This window comes from Entelurus aequoreus, linkage group LG10, assembly GCF_033978785.1.
Source record: "Entelurus aequoreus isolate RoL-2023_Sb linkage group LG10, RoL_Eaeq_v1.1, whole genome shotgun sequence".
Taxonomy (NCBI): Eukaryota; Metazoa; Chordata; class Actinopteri; order Syngnathiformes; family Syngnathidae; genus Entelurus; species Entelurus aequoreus.
In genome coordinates, this window is record NC_084740.1 from 47981940 (window position 1) to 47998263 (window position 16324).

General features: G+C 36.6%; 1 protein-coding gene across 1 annotated transcript in view; it reads right to left on the minus strand.

Annotated features, from left to right (window-relative positions):
* The window catches only part of eps8l2 (EPS8 signaling adaptor L2), a 111473-nt gene extending 102538 nt beyond the window's left edge, over nucleotides 1–8935 (minus strand). The window contains exon 1 of the mRNA XM_062061016.1: nucleotides 8723–8935. The gene's annotated coding sequence lies outside the window, so the exon portion shown is untranslated. The remainder of the gene's footprint in view (nucleotides 1–8722) is intronic.
* Nucleotides 8936–16324: the final 7389 nt, after the last annotated feature.

Genomic DNA, 16324 nt, shown 5'->3' on the forward strand with positions numbered 1-16324 from the left:
TGATAGTTGCGGGCTGCACCTGGGAACACACTGATTGGTGTTTCTGTGTGTGTGTGTGTGTGTGTGTGTGTGTGTGTGTGTGTGTGTGTGTGTGTGTGTGTGTGTGTGTGTGTGTGTGTGTGTGTGTGTGTGTGTGTGTGTGCGACTGTGCGTGTGTCTCTGTCTATGAGGCTGCAGTGCGTTAATAAATGTCCCCACACGATGTACATTTGACAGTGATTCATAGCAGGGAAGCTAACATCAGCCTACGGTGACAGCCAAAATATCTACTAACGTTACTTGCCGCGATGTGCTTCCTCAAATTTGACGTTGAGTTCATGTAAGCTTGTTGTTGTTTGCCGCTGAAACTTTGTGCAGTTAATCATGTGACCGCCTGGCTCTGTTTGATTGGTGAAACGGAGTCAAACGTCACCAGTGACTGCATTTGATTGGTGAAACGGAGTCAAACGTCACCAATGACTGCATTTGATTGGTGAAACGGAGTCAAACGTCACCAATGACTGCATTTGATTGGTGAAACGGAGTCAAACGTCACCAGTGACTGCATTTGATTGGTGAAACTGAGTCAAACGTCACCAGTGACTGCATTTGATTGGTGAAACTGAGTCAAACGTCACCAGTTACTGCATTTGATTGGTGAAACGGAGTCAAACGTCACCAGTGACTGCATTTGATTGGTGAAACGGAGTCGAACGTCACCAGTGACTGCATTTGATTGGTGAAACGGAGTCGAACGTCACCAGTGACTGCATTTGATTGGTGAAACGGAGTCGAACGTCACCAATGACTGCATTTGATTGGTGAAACGGAGTCAAACGTCACCAGTGACTGCATTTGATTGGTGAAACGGAGTCAAACGTCACCAGTGACTGCATTTGAGTGGTGAAACGGAGTCAAACGTCACCAGTGACTGCATTTGATTGGTGAAACGGAGTCAAACGTCACCAGTGACTGCATTTGATTGGTGAAACGGAGTCAAACGTCACCAGTGACTGCATTTGATTGGTGAAACTGAGTCGAACGTCACCAGTGACTGCATTTGATTGGTGAAACGGAGTCGAACGTCACCAGTGACTGCATTTGATTGGTGAAACTGAGTCAAACGTCACCAGTGACTGTATTTGATTGGTGAAACGCAGGCATGCGATAGATCCTACTTTGAAGGTCTGTCTGACAAACCAAAACAAACAAAAGCGTGCATTAACAGATGGATAAAAATCAGTAGCGAGTAGCGAGCTGAATGTACATAAATATAGCGGAGTAAAAGTAGCGTTTCTTCTCTATAAATATACTCAAGTAAAAGTATGTTGCATTAAAACTACTCTTAGGAGTACAATTCATCCCAAAAGTTACTCAAGTAGATGTAACGGAGTAAATGTAGCACGTTACTACCCACCTCTGCATTTGGATGACAGATCACATGATGCATGCAAACTTTCACCGCCAAAACCGAAAGTTGTGAAAGCGTTCTAATCCAAAATATCCTTGCTAACAGAAACTCACCAATATTTTATCAAAGCAAATTTCCTCTCAAAGGAATACTTCCTCTTTTCGTTCTTATCTCTCTATCGCCTCTGAGCTCTTTTGTTCCCGCCTCAGGCAGAGTGCAAGCTTTCAGAGGCCAGGTGGAGGTGGAGGAGGAGTTGGGTGTCAAGTGTTGTCAAGAAGTCTTCTGCACCATTTCCCTCAACGAGCCCAAGGTGATTTTTGTTTAACAATACTAGCCACTTCTTTAGAGGCAATTATTGACTGTACAGTATATGCACTAAGTGTTAAAGTGTCTAGATTTGGCCTTTTTCCAAAGCTGCAGAGTGTTCTGCTATTCATGTAACAGGAATGATGTTAGACGACTGCAGTGCTCTTAAAGTCTTGACACGGAGGCAAGCCTTCTCTTGTTGAGTTTTTGTGGTAGTTGACTGATTTGCTCAAATAATATCAGATTTAACTAGTTTGTCACTAACCTACCTTAATAATACTTCTAAGCAATAGTTTGTACTTATCCAGGACCAAACACTGCAAGAACTGAAATCTAAGATTAAATATCTCAGATAAGGGTGATATTTGCTTATTTTCTATCTGATAAGATAATTCTTCTCACTAAGCAGATTTTATGTTAGAGTGTTTTACTTGTTTTAAGTGTTTTGGTCCTAAATGATCTCAGTAAGATATTACAGCTTGTTGCTGAGATTTGATGACCTATATTGAGTAAAACATGCTTGAAACTAGAATATCAACTGTTGCAAAATTGTGTCATCAACACTCACAAGTATAAAACTACTTTTTTAAAGTAAACATTTCTTATTTCAAGCATGAACAAAAAAATCATGACTTTGACACAATTGTGTCTCATAATTAAAACAGATGACAGCCAAATGGACTTTGCTGTTTTATTTTCAATGAAACAATAGAAAATATGTACTCATATACTAGTACAGTTGGCACAGTACAGTAAACTGACAGTTAATATTTAAACATTTAACATGTGACATTTCTAACTATTTTGAACAGAATATATATATATATATATATATATATATATATATATATATATATATATATATATATATATATATATATGTATATATATATATATATATATATATATATATATATATATATATATATATATATATATATATATATGTATATATATATATATATGTATGTATATATATATATATATATATATATGTATATATATATATATATATATATATATATATATATATATATGTATATATATATATATATGTATGTATATATATATATATGTATATATATATATGTATATATATATATATATATATATATATATATGTATATATACTTATATATGTATATATGTATGTATATATATATATACTTATATATGTATATATATATATATATATATATATATATATATATATATATATATATATATATATATATATATATATATATATATATGTGTGTGTATATATGTATATATGTGTGTGTATATATGTATATATGTGTGTGTATATATGTATATATGTGTGTGTATATATGTATATATATGTGTGTATATATGTGTGTATATATGTGTATATATATGTGTGTATATATGTGTATATATATGTGTGTATATATGTGTATATATATGTGTGTATATATGTATATATATATGTGTGTATATATGTATATATATATGTGTGTATATATGTATATATATATGTGTGTATATATGTATATATATATATATATGTGTGTATGTATATATGTATGTGTATGTATATATGTATATATATATATATGTATATATATATGTATATATATATGTATATATATATGTATATATATATGTATATATATATGTATATGTATATATATATGTATATATATATATATGTATATGTATATATATATGTATATATATATATATATATATATATATATATATATATATATATATATATATATATATATATATGTATATATATGTATATATATATATATATATATATATATATATATATATATATATATATATATATATATATATATATATATATATTCCTCGCATACTAATTGACTGAAAGAGCACGCACTTGGCGCGATGATGTCATGTTATTGATGGAAAAATGCATTTTTAAACAATATGATATGCCTGAGTGGCTAGGAGACCCCGAGAGTAACAAGCGGTTGCCTTGTTGCCTTTCCATTAAGAACAATAAATTAGTTTTTAGTATACGTTTGCTGGTTTCAAGAAATGTAATGCCAAGCGCATATCATTATGTCAAGATAATGGCACTAGCATTTTCTTAATTTAAGAATATTTTTCAACATATTGATAAAGCTCTCTTTTTTTTTTTTTTCTACCAAGAAAAGTGCACTTGTTGTTAGTGAGAATATACTTATTTTAAGGTATTTTTGGGTTCATTGAGGTTAGCTAATTTTACTTGTTTTGGAAAGTCTTGACAAGCCAAATTTTCTTGTTCTATTGGCAGATAACTTTGCTTAATTAAAGTAAAATACCCCTCATTTTTGTATTTTTTTTCCCTTGTTTTTGAACACTGACTTTTTGTAGTGAAAAATGTACCGCTTGTCCCTTTTATTTATTTATTTATATATATATATATATATATATATATATATATATATATATATATATATATATATATATATATATATATATATATATATATATATTATATATATAGCACAATCAAAGTTATGGCCATTAATAGAGCAGAAATGTATCTGAAGTACCAAACAAGTCCCCAATACACCTTGAGGGTTAAATGTGTGTACATTTGGTTATTGGTTTGAGCTTATCTGCGCAGACTTTGTTAAAATGGTAATAAAAAAAATTGTTGACACAAAGGGATGTTTGTGCCATTATACAGGCATATATGTAAAAAAAAAAAAAAAAAGGTTTATTTTTGTTACTTTTCCCTTTCATGTCACACATTTTAGTCTAAAGTGCCCATGCCTTGTCTTGTGTAAACTTGTAATTTTTGGCAACAAATGAATCCAATCCTAGTGGCAATGCACAGCAATGTAATTTGCTGATGCACAGTACTGCCTTCTCGACAAAACACAGCAGACACTTGAACTAAACAACAAAGACAATACATTAAAACCCCGCTCCTACATTTCCACCGAGTGTTGCGGCGCAGCTTTGTCTTATAGGTTGTAAAGCAAATATTATTCTTGAGACATTTCCATACAGCCCTCATGCTCTTTGTTCTCATGTGGGCCATGTTTAATTCAACTTTTAGACTAGCCTGTGAGAAACAAGACAAACAAGCACTTTGGACACCACTACGTTAAAGGCCTACTGAAAGCCACTACTACCGACCACGCAGTCTGATAGTTTATATATCAATGATGAAATCTTAACATTGCAACACATGCCAATACGGCCGGGTTAACTTATAAAGTGCAATTTTAAATTTCCCGCGAAACTCCCGGTTGAAAACGTCTATGTATGATGACGTATGCGCGTGACGTCAATCGTTGAAACGGAAGTATTCGGACACATTGTATCTAATACAAAAAGCTTGGTTTTCATCGCAAAATTCCACAGTCTTCTGGACATCTGTGTTGGTGAATCTTTTGCAATTTGTTTAATGAACAATGAAGACTGCAAAGAAGAAAGCTGTAGGTGGGATCGGTGTATTAGCGGCAGGCTGCAGCAACACAACCAGGAGGACTTTGACTTGGATAGCAGACGCGCTATCCGACGCTAGCCGCCGACCGCATTGATGATCGGGTGAAGTCCTTCGTCGCTCCGTCGATCGCTGGAACGCAGATGAGAGCTGGCTGGCGTAGGTGGATAGCTAATGTTTTTAGCATAGCTCTGTGAGGTCCTGTTGCTAAGTTAGCTTCAATGGCGTCGTTAGCAACAGCATTGTTAAGCTTCGCCAGGCTGGAAAGCATTAACCGTGTAGTTACAGGTCCATGGTTTAATAGTATTGTTGATATTCTGTCTATCCTTCCAGTCAGGGGTTTATTTCTATCTGCAGTTAAGCCCGATGCTATCACGTTAGCTCCGTAGCTAAAGTGCTTCACCGATGTATTGTCGTGGAAATAAGTCACTGTGAATGTCCATTTCGCGTTCTTGACTTTCATTTTCAAGAGGATATGGTATCCAAGGTGGTTTAAAATACAAATCCGTGATCCACAATAGAAAAAGGAGAAAGTGTGGAATCCAATGAGCCAGCTTGTACCTAAGTTACGGTCAGAGCGAAAAAAGATGTGTCCTGCACTGCACTCTAGTCCTTCACTCTCACGTACCTCATCCACGAATCTTTCATCCTGGCTCAAATTAATGGGGTAATCTTCGCTTTTTCGGTCCGAATCGCTCTCGCTGCTGGTGTAAACAATGGGGAAATGTGAGGAGTCTTTCAACCTGCGACGTCACGCTACTTCCGGTACAGGCAAGGCTTTTTTTATCAGCGACCAAAAGTTGCAAACTTTATCGTCGATGTTCTCTACTAAATCCTTTCAGCAAAAATATGGCAATATCGCGAAATGATCAAGTATGACACATAGAATGGATCTGCTATCCCCGTTTAAATAAAAAAAAATAATTTCAGTAGGCCTTTAAATAAGGCTTTGTAGCAGCAATACAATGTGAATATCAACGTCTTTAGTGCATTCATAGTTAAAGTAGTCATGCCATTTATCAATGACCTCATGTGTCTAGTTTGACTGTTACCATGGTAACACAATAAAGGGAAATATTGATGTATCCAAACAGTTTGCAGAAGATGTAGTGACATGGACTGCTTATATAACGCATCTGGAAACAAATATACGCTTGTGCAATGTGGACTTCACCCGAAGTGCCTGACCCAGCATTTAGGCGAGATAAGAGTTATCTGCTTTTATTTCTTTGCATGTTTCCTTATCCCAGCTGGTGCTGTTGGTGTATTATAGTGGCAGATCCAAAAAATGACTAATCCTGTCATTGACGAGGCTTGTATTTTTTTTTTTTTTTTTTACATTCTTCATCCTTGTGTTGGGTTTTAAACACGTTAGCGATCAATGTTCATCCGTTCGCTGATGATGTGTAGCGAGGTTATTAGGGGTCAGATTCAGTATGAGGTTGTTAAAGCAAATTAGACCCAGGGTTTTCCTTCTTGCTCCACTTAAACGGTGGTTATGTATGACATTGATTAATGGATGATAGCTACACTGCAAAAACTGAAATCTAAGTAAGATTAAATATCTCAAATAAGGGTGATATTTGCTTATTTTCTGTCTGATAAGATAATTCTTCTCACTAAGCAGATTTTAGGTTAGTGTTTTACTTGTTTTAAGTGTTTTAGTCCTAAATGATCTCTGTAAGATATTACAGCTTGTTGCTGGGATTTGATGACCTATATTGAGTAAAACATGCTTGAAACTAGAATATCAACTGTTGCAAAGCTGTGTCATCAACACTCACACATATAAAACTGCTAAAAATCATGACTTTGACACAATTGTCTCATAATTAAAACAGATGACAGCCAAATGGACTTTGCTGTTTTATTTTCAATTAAACCATAGAAAAGACGTACTCATATAGTAGTACAGTTGGCACAGTACAATAAACTGACAGTTAATATTTAAACATTTCTAACAAATTTGAACAGAATAGTTCATGCACATATATGCACACATATATATATATATATATATATATATATATATATATATATATACTACCGTTCAAAAGTTTGGGGTCACCCAAACAATTTTGTGGAATAGCCTTAATTCCTAAGAACAAGAATAGACTGTGGAGTTTCAGATGAAAGTTCTTTTTTTCTGGCCATTTTGAGCGTTTAAATGACCCCACAAATGTGATGCTCCAGAAACTCAATCTGCTCAAAGGAAGGTCAGTTTTGTAGCTTCTGTAACGAGCTAAACTGTTTTCAGATGTGGGAACATGATTGCACAAGGGTTTTCTAATCATCAATTAGCCTTCTGAGCCAATGAGCAAACACATTGTACCATTAGAACACTGGAGTGATAGTTGCTGGAAATGGGCCTCTATACACCTATGTAGATATTGCACCAAAAACCAAACATTTGCAGCTAAAATAGTCATTTACCACATTAGCAATGTATAGAGTGTATTTCTTTAAAGTTAAGACTAGTTTAAAGTTATCTTCATTGAAAAGTACAGTGCTTTTCCTTCAAAAATAAGGACATTTCAATGTGACCCCAAACTTTTGAACGGTAGTATGTATGTATGTATGTATGTATGTATGCATGTGTGTATATATATATATATATATATATATATATATATATTCCTTGCACACTAATTGACTGAAAGAGCACGCACTTGGCGCGATGTCATGTTATCGATGGAAAAATGCATTTTTAGACAATATGATTTGCTAGGAGACCCCGAGAGTAACAAGCGGTTGCCTAATAGCCTTTCCATTTAAGAACAATAAATTCGTTTTTAGTATAAGTTTGCTGGTTTCAAGAAATGTAATGCCGAGCGTGTATCATTATGTCAAGATAATGGCACTAGCATTAACTTAATTTAAGAACATTTTTCAACATATTGCGAAAAATGGTCTCATATTTGTATTTTCTATCAAGAAAAGTGCACTTATTAGTGAGAATATACTTATTTTAAGGTATTTTGGGGTTCATTGAGGTTAGCTAATTTTACTAGTTTTGGAAAGTCTTGACAAGCCAAATGTTCTTGTTCTATTGGCGGATAATTTTGCTTAGTTCAAGTAAAATACCCCTCATTTTTGTATTTTTTTTTCCTTGTTTATGCAGTGTACTGTCCAAATTTAAAGCAATCCAAAACTTTGGCTTGCTACAGGATAACACATGGCTTCCTGCGCAATTTCAGGGGGGTTAAATACAATCAATTATTCATATGGGCTTGTGCCACTTCATTAGGTACACCTGCACAGAGCTCCGGTGCAAGAGATGCATCACAAAAGCCTACAAAGATAATACTGCCAAGCTATTTTGACTTATTTCTCATCTTTTCCCAGCTAGCACAAGACATTGATACAACGTTGATACATGCTCGAAACAGAATAGTTGATTATTTTTTTTTAAATTGAGACAACATTGATGTCTAACGTTGTATCAACATTGTCGGTTTGTTGTGTCTTTTCTATTGGATCATATTAGGATAGTTAATGTGTGGGATTCAATCGGTTGAACATCATTTTTAAAAATAACAATAGCAGAACTAAGTCTCAAGACAAGAAAAGGTACAAAGTAACAAACTCACTCTGGTGTTTTCCGCACAGGATGCTCAAGGTGACCAACATGAGCGGGACAGAAGCCTTAACCTGCCGCCGGGTCAGCAGACACGGTAGAAGCGCACCGGTTTGTATCAAAGCGTTTAATCCTAAGCCTTCGAGCGTTCCTGCTGTGCTGCACAAACACGCACACAAAGTTGTCGGTTCCTACAAGGAGGTGGGAGCAGGTGAGTCACAGGTGCCTCCTCAGGTAACTCAATATGTGAGGGGAGGAGCTCCATGCACACTTTACAGAGGGTGGGGTGGTTACAGGTTTCATGGTAAGTTGGAATGGCACCTTTTGATGCAATGTACTTACCTGCACGATTTGGTGCATATAGAAACATTGTGAGCTTCTTCCAGTCTCAAAAAAAAAAACATCTGTACACTGCAAAAACTGAAATCTAAGTACGATTAAATATCTCATAAGGGTGATATTTGCTTATTTTCTGTCTGATAAGATAATTCTTCTCACTGAGCAGATTTTATGTTCGTGTTTTACTTGTTTTAAGGGTTTTGGTTCTAAATGATCTCAGTAAGATATTACAGCTTGTTGCTGAGATTTGATGACCTATATTGAGTAAAACATGCTTGAAACTAGAATATCAACTGTTGCAAAGCTGTGTCATTAACTCTAAAGCAGAGGTGTCCAAAGTGCGGCCCGGGGGCCATTTGCGGCCCGCAGCTAATTGTTTATCGGCCCGCCACACATTCTGGAAATACTATTGTAAAAATAAAAAATAACATTATAAAAAGTGGAATGAGGGGAAATCTAACGAGAAAAAGTTGCAATGTTGACACAAAAGCTGCCATGCAGGCTGTTTTTTTTTTTCTTTTGTCTTTCTTCATTTTTCTTTTTTTGCCATTGCTCAAAAAAAAAAAATAATGACAAAAAATCCATGTTATAATGAATTATTTTCAGGGCTCCAATTACTTCAAATATTTCACTTTAAAATGTTTTATGTGGTAAATATTGCATATATTGTGTAGTAGCCATATAAAAACATCAAAGTTTTCTTTGAAAAAAAGCGCATAAAACCAACAAAATAATAGTTCCAGCATAAAATCGAAGATATATCTGAAGTTGATCCTGTAACTTAAGTGTTGAAAGTAAAAGGAAAACCTAATAAAAATGTATCACTTTGAGTGGGGCACCTTTTGGATCCCAAATATATTTAGTGTTTTTTTATTTATCTTTTCACTGTGATTACTCAAAAATATGAAAGAATTAAAACCAATGGTGTCCTGCATTATTGATCTTCTAGGGCTCTAATTACTAAATACTGCATATTTCAGTTTTACTATAAAAAAACTAAGTTGTTTTTGACAGAAAAGCCATAAAACTTGTTTTTTTATTTGTATTACTTTATATCAACTTGAAGTTGATATAGAGATTTACTGTACGCGTTAAATAATTTAAAAATCTGACTTATTTTTAACATTTTAATGACTGAGACCCTTTATGGTCCCCGGGACCCCTAAAGGTAAAATACATTTAAAAAATCCATATATTTTGTTATGGTTTGAAAATGAAAAATACCAAAATGGCCCCCACATGCTTTAATTTTTCTGTGTGCGGAAAAAGTTTGGACACCCTTGCTCTAAAGGCTTAGTGGCCACATGCGTGGACAGCACCTTTTGAGCTCATATTTCCAAAATTGTGTACACTACTGAATTGGGGTCTTATGGCTGCTTATGTCGACACTTACACTGCCACCTGGTGGTGTCAGAAGAGTATAACATACAATGGAATTTGGGGGAAAAAAGTGTAAAAATAAGAATGAGCATGTCACTAAACATGAAGTACACGTTTGTGTACTTATGGACTAAGTACATCATATAAAAAGATGATTTTTAGTTGTTATTCAAATTAAGGCCCAATAAGCCCAAATAGCAAAGAGAAATTTAAAAAAAAAAAGCATGTAAACAAACAGCTTGGGCCTTAAGAGCAACACTCACAAGTATAAAACTACTTTTTTAAAGTAATAGTTTCTTACTTCAAGCATGAAAAAAAAAATCATGATGCAGAGCGCATATCATTATGTCAAGATAATGGCACTAGCATTTACTTCATTTAAGAATATTTGTCAACATATTGAGCAAAAATTTCTTTTTTTTTTTTCTACCAAGAAAAGTGCACTTGTTATTAGTGAGAATATACTTATTTTAAGGTATTTTGGGGTTCATTGAGGTTAGCTAATTTTACTTGTTTTGGAAAGTCTTGACAAGTCGAATTTTCTTGTTCTATTGGCAGATAATTTTGCTTAGTTCAAATAAAATACCCCTAATTTTTGTATTTTTTGTTATTGTTTTTGAACACTGACTTTTTGCAGTGTAGTGACATCCCTGCAAAGCAATGCAACATCACTCTGTAGTCTCTTTGTACAACATTGAACGATTATTCCATGTGCTCATGCATTGTGTGCATACCGGCAGTAGGGGGGTCGGGGGCCCACCTGAAAGGGGGAGAATTTGATGGAAGTCTGTCCAAACAAAAGCCTGACCTGTGTACTTGGCGAGTGCACTCCCGATATGTGATTTGTTTTTATGACGGTTGTTATGGAAACGTTTCTATGAGGGTTTGATCATTAACTGAAGCTGTCAGCCCTGAGCAATCGCATATTTGAAGAATGTTAGGTGGTGGAAAAAGCCATCGTAAATACCTCGGTAATTATTGTTGATTAACAGGACGTTCACAGACAAACCACATTGTTATACACACACATGCATAAATTATATATATATATGCAAACCCCGTTTCCATATGAGTTGGGAAATTGTGTTAGATGTAAATATAAACGGAATACAATGATTTGCAAATTCTTTTCAACCCATATTCAGTTGAATGCACTACAAAGACAAGATATTTGATGTTCGAACTCATAAACTTAATTTTTTTTTGCAAATAATAATTAACTTAGAATTTCATGGCTGCAACACGTGCCAAAGTAGTTGGGAAAGGGCATGTTCACCACGGTGTTACATGGCCTTTCCTTTTAACAACACTCAGTAAACGTTTGGGAACTGAGGAGACACATTTTTGAAGCTTCTCAGGTGGAATTCTTTCCCATTCTTGCTTGATGTACAGCTTAAGTTGTTCAACAGTCCGGGGGTCTCCGTTGGGGTATTTTAGGCTTCATAATGCACCACACATGTTCAATGGGAGACAGGTCTGGACTACAGGCAGGCCAGTCTAGTACCCGCACTCTTTTACTATGAAGCCACGTTGATGTAACACGTGGCTTGGTATTGTCTTGCTGAAATAAGCAGGGGCGTCCATGGTAACGTTGCTTGGATGGCAACATATGTTGCTCCAAAACCTGTATGTACCTTTCAGCATTAATGGTGCCTTCACAGATGTGTAAGTTACCCAGGTCTTGGGCACTAATACACCCCCATACCATCACAAATGCTGGCTTTTCAACTTTGCGCCTATAACAATCCGGATGGTTCTTTTCCTCTTTGGTCCGGAGGACACGACGTCCACAGTTTCCAAAAACAATTTGGAATGTGGACTCGTCAGACCACAGAACACATTTCCACTTTGTATTAGTCCATTTTAGATGAGCTCAGGCCCAGCAAAGCCGACGGCGTTTCTGGGTGTTGTTGATAAACGGTTTTCGCCTTGCATAGGAGAGTTTTAACTTGCACTTACAGATGTAGCGACCAACTGTAGTTACTGACAGTGGGTTTCTGAAGTGTTCCTGAGCCCATGTGGTGATATCCTTTACACACTGATGTCGCTTGTTGATGGGATCGAAGGTCACAGGCTTAGCTGCTTACGTGCAGTGATTTCTCCAGATTCTCTGAACCCTTTGATGATATTACGGAGCGTAGATGGTGAAATCCCTAAATTCCTTGCAATAGCTGGTTGAGAAAGGTTTTTCTTAAACTGTTCAACAATTTGCTCACGCATTTGTTGACAAAGTGGTGACCCTCGCCCCATCGTTGTTTGTGAATGACTGAGCATTTCATGGAATCTACTTTTATACCCAATCATGGCACCCACCTGTCCCCAATTTGCCTGTTAACCTGTGGGATGTTCCAAATAAGTGTTTGATGAGCATTCCTCAACTTTATCAGTATTTATTGCCACCTTTCCCCAACTTCTTTGTCACATGTTGCTGGCATCAAATTCTAAAGTTAATGATTATTTGCACAAAAAAAAAATGTTTATCAGTTTGAACATCAAATATGTTGTCTTTGTAGCATATTCAACTGAATATGGGTTGAAAATGATTTGCAAATCATTGTATTCCGTTTATATTTACATCGAACACAATTTCCCAACTCATATGGAAACGGGGTTTGTATATATTAAGGTTGTACGGTATACCGGTATTGGTATAGTACCGCAATACTAATGAATAGAGATGTCCGATAATATCGGACTGCCGCTTTTCACACACACGAGTGAATGCAACGCATACTTGGTCAACAGCCATACAGGTCACACTGAGGGTAGCCGTATAAACAACTTTAACACTGTTACAAATATGCGCCACACTGTGAACCCACACCAAACAAGAATGACAAACACATTTCGGGAGAACATCCGCACCGTAACAACATAACACAACAGAACAAATACCCAGAACCCCTTGCAGAACTAACTCTTCCGGGACGCTACAATATACACCCCCCGCTTCCCCCTACCCCCCCACACACACCTCAACCTCGCCCACTTTAACCTCCTCATCCTCTCAGGGAGAATATGTCCCAAATTCCAAGCTGCCGTTTTGAGGCATGTTAAAAAAAAAAAAAAACACTTTGTGACTTCAATAATAAATATGGCAGTGCCATGTTGGCATTTTTTTCCATAACTTGAGTTGATTTATTTTGAAAAACCTTGTTACATTGTTTAATGCATCCAGCGGGGCATCACAACAAAATTAGGCATAATAATGTGTTAATTCCACGACTGTACATATCGGTATCGGTTGATATCGGTAATTAAGAGTTGGACAATATCGGATATCGGCAAAAAAGCCATTATCTGACATCTCTACTAATTAATCATATTCGGTACTATACCGCCTCTGAAGCGTACCGTTCCCCCACCTCCCGTCTACGTCACGTCATGACATTGTACAAGCAGAGGAGCATGTTCGGCAGCACACAATCACAGAGTACTTACAAGCAGACACAGTGTGTAGACAGAAAAGGGAGAACGGACGCATTTTGGCTTAAAAACTAACGATAAAGGTGAAGTTGTAACACTGAAACGCACTCAGGAAGAGGTGCTTTAAGACATGGCTAGCTTGCCAGCCATGTCCACATCCGCAGTCGGCAGTGTTTTAGCTACTTCTAAATCACTAATAGTCGCCTCCATGGCGACAAATAAAGTACGTTTCTTACAAGTATCATTATCACTGCAGGACGAGGAATAGCTAAACATGTTTCACTACACACCGTAGCTCACCGGCGTCACGGCTAATGACGCCATTCCCGAATGTAAACAAACAAACACCATGGTGTTTGTTTGTTTACAAACACCATTAGTGGATCTACACCTGACATCCACTGTAATGATACCAAATTCAGGAGCGTATCTAGTCGATACTACTATGATTTTATCGATATTTTTAGCATCACAAAATCTTCAGTTTTTTTTACATTTATATTATGTTTATAAACTCAGGAAATATGTCCCTGGACACATGCGGACTTCTAATATGACCAATGTATGATCCTGTAACTATTTGGTATCTGATCGATACCTAAATTTGTGGTATCATCCAAAACTAATGTAAAGTATCACACAACAGAAGAATAAGTGTCATGATCTGTGTTCTGGATCATACGGAGCCCCTAAAGGGACATGGGGTAAACGTTTTTGTTTTGTTGTTTTAGACATGTATCTCGTGCGCACGAGATACATGTCTATAAAAAATAAAATGCATTAAATTAATTTATTTTTTGTATAACTTTATTAAGTTTATTATTTATTCGTGCGCACGAGAATTTCTCGTGCGCACGAGAAATACATGTCTAAAAAAAAAAAAAAAAAAGTCCCTTTAGGATCATGTTTTTGTTATTTTCTGTTAGATTTAAGACTCCATAGTTTCTGTTTTTGTGCATCCTTGTTTGTTTTAGTTTCCATGGCGACTGATTAGTTTCACCTGCCTCATGTGTTCGGGACACGCACTTGCTCTAATCAGAGAGTATTATTTAAGCCTGTCTTTGCCAGTTAGTCGTCCTGGCGTCATTGCTTGTGTCATGCGATTGTTTGCTTCATGCCTTGTCAAGTAAGTTTTGTTTTTTCATGCCACAGTTAGAGTTTTTGCCCTGTCCATAGTTTATGCTAAGTGTTAGCTTTTGTTTCCTTCGCTAAGTTGTACACCTTTTTGTTTGCACCTATTTGAGAGTCAAGATTAAATCATGTTCCTACCTTCACGCCTTGTCCGGAAAAGTCAGTTTGCATCAGTTTGCGACCCATACTTGCCATTGGCGGGAGGGTTGGCAAGTTGCCAACCCTCCCGATTTTTCCTGGGAGACTCCCAAATTTCAGTGCCTCTCCCGAAAATCTCCCGGGACATCCATTCTCCCAAATTTCTCCCGATTTCCAGCCGGACAACAAAGCACGCCCCCTCCAGGTCCACGCGGACCTGAGTGAGGACAGCCTTTCGTCACGTCCGCTTTTTCGCTGTATAAACAGCGTGCCGGCCCAGTCACGTAATAACATCTACGGCTTATGAACATACTTGCCAACCCTCCCGATTTTCCCGGGAGACTCACGAATTTCAGTACCCCTCCCGAAAATCTCCCGGGGCAACCATTCTCCTGAATTTCTCCCGATTTCCACCCGTACAACAATATTGTCAAGTTATGTTTTGTTTGTTTGTTTTATCCCCTAACTTGAAAAGGGTTTTGATTTTTCGACCAGGGGTTACACTGGGACTTCACTCTTTGGTTGAATCCAATGATGAGACAAATCTCTGCTTATCCTTTTATTTTGGACTTGATTGTCTCTTTTTTTTCATTGAATAGTTTGTAAGCTGAAAAACCTTTGGAAAAGGTGGACAAATACAAAAGCAATTAGGGACCAATACAAACAAATTACAATAAACCATTTTTTAAAGTAAAAGTGTTTCCAAAAGTACATATAGTGACCCTTTAAGAGCTTGGATTTGGCATTTAAACATTTAACCAACCACTTGGCAATTAAAATAAATTCAACACATCCAATCAAAACATCAAAATAATATAAAGTCATCTCACCGTCAGCCACCCTGGTCTCTGTAAACAGTTGTCACTACTGTATTTGGCAAATTGTCCTCGAGCAGTGTTTGTTGGTCTGAAGTTTGAGCTGGACTGCAGACTTAAAAAGGAGTGGATTTGATTGCTTCAGGTGAGAGCCTTCCTGATTACTGATGGTCTTCAGCTGTTGGGAAATGTTGTGTGTAATTCCAGCTTTGTCCTCTGGGGGGAAATGGGAGCCAAACTGACATTTGGACATGAGGCCCTTCTGTTTGGGTGAAGGCTTTGGCCTTATGTAGAGTTTGCCAAAACACCTCCCACTCGATCTTTCCATGGATACATCGGGAAGATCGCCGACTGTAGGCAAACTAAGTGCGCGTGGTTAGTTTAGG